The following is a 6,306-nucleotide window of genomic DNA, read 5'->3' as shown; positions in this document are numbered from 1 at the left end:
AAGAAGAAAACCTGCAGGTACATAGGCCAGAGACAGTGTATGAACAACTCGTGGGATACGTAGCAGGGTCCTTGACCTCTACCTCTGATGCCAGTAAAAGCCCTCCTCCTCCAGCCGTGAAAACCAGGTAGGTCCACAGACATGACCACATGGCCTCTGTGGGGCAAAAACACCTTCCACTGAAAATCCATCAGCCTCTCTTTTGCCAGGTGCACTGCAGGTGCCGGATCCTTAACCCACTGAGCTCGGCCATGGATCAGACCCACGTCCTCATGGACACTAGTTCATTACCACTGAGCCACGACAGGAACCCCCGAGGAGCTCTTCTAGGGTAGTTTACTTCATCATCAAGTGAATTTCGTTGACCATTGGTTAATCATTCGTTCTTTCAGAAAACATTTATTAGGTGCCTATTTTGCGCTACATGCTAGAAATCCAACCACACATAGTGCTTGCCTCTTAGCCCATAATCTACAAATTTTGTGGAATAATTTGCCCATTAAATTTGAGAATTCTTGATGGGTAAGGATATATGATGGAGAAGGTGCTGGAAGGTAAACGCTGGATTTTATCACGTGGTAACACACATATTTATGGTGTAGAAAATGCAGGTAAATATGTACAGATCCAATCAGAGCCTACAGACACACAATCAAAACTGGGAATCCCGTATTTTAAGAATCCAGAGACATGCCTAACATTGATGTGTGAGCAGGTGCAAGGAATGAGCGTGGACCACTGGGCCCTTACCATTTGCTGAGTCCTTCCCTTCACCCTCTCCCCTCCACCTCCACCGGAGGAAGCACAGCCCCAGGCAGCTGAAAATATGACATCCAGTGTGGCAGATACAGACCTGGTCACAGCCTCTGAGAGACCTTCCAAGGGTCTAGGGCCACATGCATGAACAAAGAAGGGCAGCGTACACACAGAAGCAGGTGCCGAAGATGGAGCCTAAACAAAGACAGGGTTGGCCTGGGGAAGAGAGCTGAGCCAAGCCCCTTGGAACGACAGCTGGTTAATTCTCAGTATCCATTCTTATTCTGCCCCCACCCCTTGTTTGTTTGTTCTAGGGCTGCATCTGGAGCATGTGGAAGTTCCCATATAGGGGGTCGAATTGGAGCTGCAGCTGCCAGCCTACACCACAGCCACAGCAACTTGGGATCCGAGCCGCATCCATGACCTACACCACAGTGCACAGCAACCCTGGATCCTTAACCCACTCAGTGGGGCCAGGGATGGAACTTCGTCCTCATGGATCCTAGTCAGGTTCATTACTGCTGAGCCACAAGGGGAACTCCTCCTTTCTTAGTTTTGAGTCTCAAGGGAGGGGCACCCTCTCCCGTCTTAACATACACTGTAACATTCTGTAAACATCGTTTTTCTGCTTTCCTAGTTTTATGTGGTCTACTTACCCATTACACAGAATTCACTCCATTTTCTCTAAAGATACAAAGCGTATGTTTTCCAGGAAGATGTGTTAGTACCTTTTATGGTTTACATCCACAGCTGGCTTGCCTGGTTGGGAGTTTTAGTGGTCCTTTCCAGCAAAAAAAAAGAAAAAAAAAGTGAGGGGAAGAGAAATAGCTAAAGTTTATAAAATTCTAGCCTTAATACTCCCCAGTAGCTCCAAGCAGCCTGCCAGCAACAGCCCGCCCCCAAATAAACCACTAAAGCAAGGGGCTCAGCCACCTGCCTCTGCTGCTCCCAACTCCTGTCCCTAGAAGCCCCTGGTAATTGATCACACTGCCTGTAGTTTTTTAACAGTTGATTGTACAATTTATGGACGACCTGGAGGTTTTGCTTCTACTTTTTCTTTTTCTTTTTTTTTCCCCATCTTTTTGTCTTTTTAAGGCTGCACCCGAGGCATTATGCAGGTCCCCAGGCTAGGGGTCCAAACGGAGCTGTAGCTGCCAGCCTACACCACAGCCACAGCAACACCAGATCCAAGCCGCGTCTGCGACCTACACCACAGCTCATGGCAACACCGGAACCTTAACCCACTGAGCGAGGCCAGGGATCAAACCCATGTCCTCATGGATGCTAGTCAAGTTCACTAACCACTGAGCCACAACGGGAACTCCTACTTCTTCTTTTCTTGGGAGCCATTTCTCTTTGACCTTTTCAAAAAACTCACGGAGTGTTTTATACACAGTGAGATCAATAAATATTGTTGTCTGGCTGAATAATATCTTCAGTCCACCTTTTCAATATTTTCCAGTTTATAAGCTCTAGGGGAGCCAGAAAAAAATGGAAGCAAGGGACAGTGAGAAGAGGCAGTGCTTGTTAGTCAACTCTGATAAACACGTGAGGAAGAGCTAACTTAAAAAAGCCGGAAAGGTGAATGCTGGTGGCTTGGGAATTATAGCAAAAACAAAGAATTTTCAAAACAGGGAGTTTCCACTGTGGCTCAGCAGTAACAAACCCAACTAGCATCCATGAGGATTTGTGTTCAATTGCTGGCCTTGATCAGTGGGTTACGGATATGGTGTTGCTGTGAGCTGTGGTGTAGGCCAGCAGCTGCAGCTCCGATTCGACCCCGAGCCTGGGAACCTCTATATGCTGCAGGTGAGGCCCGAAAGCAAAAACAAACAAACAAACAACAACAAAAAAGATTCCAAGTCGCTGCAGAGGCACAGATTTAATCCCTAGCCTGGCAGAGCGGGTTAAAAGGATCCAGCCTTACCACAGCTGTGGTGTAGGTCAAAGCTTGCCCTGGGAATTTACATATGCCTCGGGTGGTCATTAAAAAAAAAAAAAAAAAAAGAATTTTCAGGAGTTCCCATTTTGTCTCAACCAGTTAAGGACCCGCCCTTGTCTGGATGAGGGTGAGGGTTCCATCCCTGGCTTCTCTCAGAGGGTTAAGGATCCAGTGTTGCTGTGAGCTGTGATGTAGGTTAAAGACGCAGCTCAGATCTGGCATTGCTATGGCTGTGGTGTAGGCCTGCAGCTGCAGCTCCGATTAGACCCCTAGCCTGGGAACGAACGTCTTGGCTGTTGTGAATAGTGACGCAATGAACTTAGGGATGCATGTATCTTTTTAAATGAAAGTTTTGTCCAGATTTATGCCCAAGAGTGGGATTGCTGGATCATATCATAGTTCCATATTTCGTTTTCTGAGGAACCGCCATACTGTTTTCCACAGTGGTTGTACCAATTGACATTCCCACCAGCTGTGTAGGAGGGTTCCCTTTTCTCTATACCTTCTTCAGCACCTTGATAGTCTTATTTCGTAGGACTTATAACTCAACTGTCTTCTGAATACAATTTAATACTCTATGATGGCTCCTGTGCCCCTCCAATGTTGCCTGTCCCTTGGGGCCATCCTTGCCTTATTCCCAACTGATCAATCCTAAGATTACAAGAGAGACCTACATATAGCCAAGGCTCTGAATATTTCAGCTGTCAGGGCCACCAACCCTAGACATACTACTAGTTCAGTATCTCTTGCAAAGATCCTAGAATCTTTCCAGACAATTTATGGAGCTGCCTCAGGACCAGAACAACCCCAGTATTTTCCTGGGAGTCCTTTTGCTGAGTCTCTACTCTCAGCTCCGTGTCTGTAGGATGCCCAGCTTTTCTAGACCAGAAGCTGCAGGGAGAGTCTAAAGAAGTAGCCATCCCTCTGAAACAGTATTTCTTAAACCATCAAAGTGTTATTGAACAAAGTTTCACAGGTAACGTTGTCCAAATTTTAGCACAAGCCAGAATTTTAACAGAATGAGAAGAGAGTAGGACTCTTCCAACTATACATTCAATGTCAATGTTTATGCTTTAAAATTCCAGTTGTCGCTCATATAAAAGAATGTCTCAGGAAGATCTTAGCGTAGAGCCTGGCACAGTATTGGTGACCAATAAATATGTTTTGAAAGAAGAAATGATTCAAATATATACTCCCCCACCAAAAATCACCCTCTCCAATAGTTGTATTAATGGATTGCCTTTGAAGTCAGGGCTGGCATTTGCCCAGACAGATGTCCTTACAAGCATCTTCCCACTTTCTATATTTAGAAATTGAGAGCCAGACACCAATCAACCGACTGCCATCTGACTGAGAGTGGAGTTATTGGTTGGGCTCAATATCTGGGCTTCTACTGAGATGAAATATTAATCAGACCATTGAGTTTTGAAAGGATCTCTTGTTGTGTATAAAAGCTGTTAAAGTATACTTAAAATCCAGTCGTTTTCACATTTTCCTCTGAATGCCCTACCCCGCAAATGTTGGAATAGCCGTGGTTTGAAGTCTAATGAATGTTTCTTTCATATTTGGAAAGACAAATGATAATAATGTTAAGGCTGAAAATGGCTAAGGAGCAGGGGATGCTGACCGTCCCCCCTGAATCGAAGCCTGGATGGAGACACCACAGAAAGAATGGAGAGGCTGAGGTTGGAGGACCAAGAAGCTGAGCTCGACAACTAACATGGGAGGAGTGTGGTCTGGACTTGGCGAAGGCCGGAGCAACTGGATCCCTTCCTTCTTCTTGTTCCCCTTCCCTCCCTTGCATTTGCCCGCAGAGATCATTTTGTGCAGCAGTATTAACCCAGCGCCTAGAACAGGTGGACCTGGACAGGTACCACAATAACAGGGAGTGCCCAACAGGAAAGGGAACATAGAAGAAAAGCAAGCGGGTAGGCTGGCAGGAGTCCAAGCATCACCCCCCCACCCCATGGCCACCTTTCCTGGGACAGAAGTGCTGGGAGAGTCCCTGTGGGACGGATCACATCTAAAGTAGAGAAAACAGGGAGTGGCTGAGCAAGAGTGCAGCACAGGGTCTGTTCACCTTGAGGAGCAGCCCCGCCCTCCAAATCGGAACTAGCCTGGAAAGCACATGCAAGCTTGTCCCCCCTCCTCCGAGACAAACATTGACTAATGCAGTTGAGAGTCCCAACAGAAGAAAAGGTAAACTCATAGAGAGAAATAGCAGTTCCCGCCATGGCTCAGTGGAAACGAATCTGACTAGCATTCTTGAGGACTCAGGTCCGATCCCAGGCCTCGTTCAGTGGGTTAAGGATCTGGCGTTGCTGTGGCTGTGGTGTGGGCCAGTGGCTACAGCTCCACTTTGACCCAAAGCCTGGGAACCTTTACATGGCATGGTGTGGCCCTAAAAAGATGAAAGAAGGAAGGAAGGAGGGAAGGAAGGAAGGAAGGAAGGAAGGAAGGAAGGAAGGAAGGAAGGAAGAGAGAGAAAGAGAGAGAGAGAGAGAGAGAGAGAGAGAGAGAAAGAAAGAAAGAAAGAAAGAAAGAAAAGAAAGAAAGAAAAGAAAGAAAGAAAGAAAGAAAGAAAGAAAGAAAGAAAGAAAGTTAAAAAGAAAGAAAGGAGGGAGGGAGGGAAGGAAGAAAGAAATACAGACAGAAAGACATGCTGTGTAGCACTGGGAACTATGTCTAGTCACTTATGGTGGAGCATGATAATGGGAGAAAAAAGAATGTGTACATGTACGTGTAACTGGGTCGCCAGGCTGTACAGTAGAAAAATAATAATAATGTATTGGGGAAATAAATATATATATATATATATAAAAGAAAGAAAAAGAAAATGACTATTCCCCAGAAGAAACGAAAATAATGGGAAAGACACAACAAGAATTTAAAATGAGCATAGTTGGGAAGCTCCAAAATAAAGGAAAACCCTGAACTCCTGCAAGAGGAACAGATGACTGTAAGATAAAACTATTAGAGGAGTTCCCATTGTGGCTCAATGGTAACAAGACCAGCTAGTATCCATCAGCAATGATCTACCTCCCTCCCTTGCAAAAAAAAAAAAAAAAAAAAAATCCACACCTTTTCAGGTTTAAAGACTCCTGACAATAGTAATATGCCAGGAGGAGAGGGTGGAGGAAGGTTTTTTCCTTACTCAGGAGGAGGACATACATATGCATAAGCTTTAAGCATTGATAGGGAAGCATAAACCTAAGAGGACATCTGCATAAAGTTTGGAGCATCCACCCCAGAACTACCAATGTCTTGTGTAGCGGAGTTCAAGTATTTGCATATTGTAATAACATAATTTTTCGATAAGTTAATTTCCTCTTAGGTTTCCTTTTTAAATTTAGTAAATAGACTATATTTTTATGTATTATATACAACTACACTTTTATATTTATTATATGTGAACTGAGATATTTTATATTTATTTCCTGTTTATTTACTTAAAACATGCTTATTTTTTATTTGTTTATAAATGCACTCTAAAGTTCATTGTGTTGTGCTCTTTAAAAATTCTATTTGTAAACGTGTTATATTTTCTACGAATTTCATGTCAAAGTAGTAAATGGAGCATTACGAACTTTTTTTTTTTACAAGAGCTT

This window comes from Sus scrofa, chromosome 10 (assembly GCF_000003025.6).
Source record: "Sus scrofa isolate TJ Tabasco breed Duroc chromosome 10, Sscrofa11.1, whole genome shotgun sequence".
Lineage (NCBI taxonomy): Eukaryota > Metazoa > Chordata > Mammalia > Artiodactyla > Suidae > Sus > Sus scrofa.
This window is presented reverse-complemented; position numbering follows the sequence as displayed.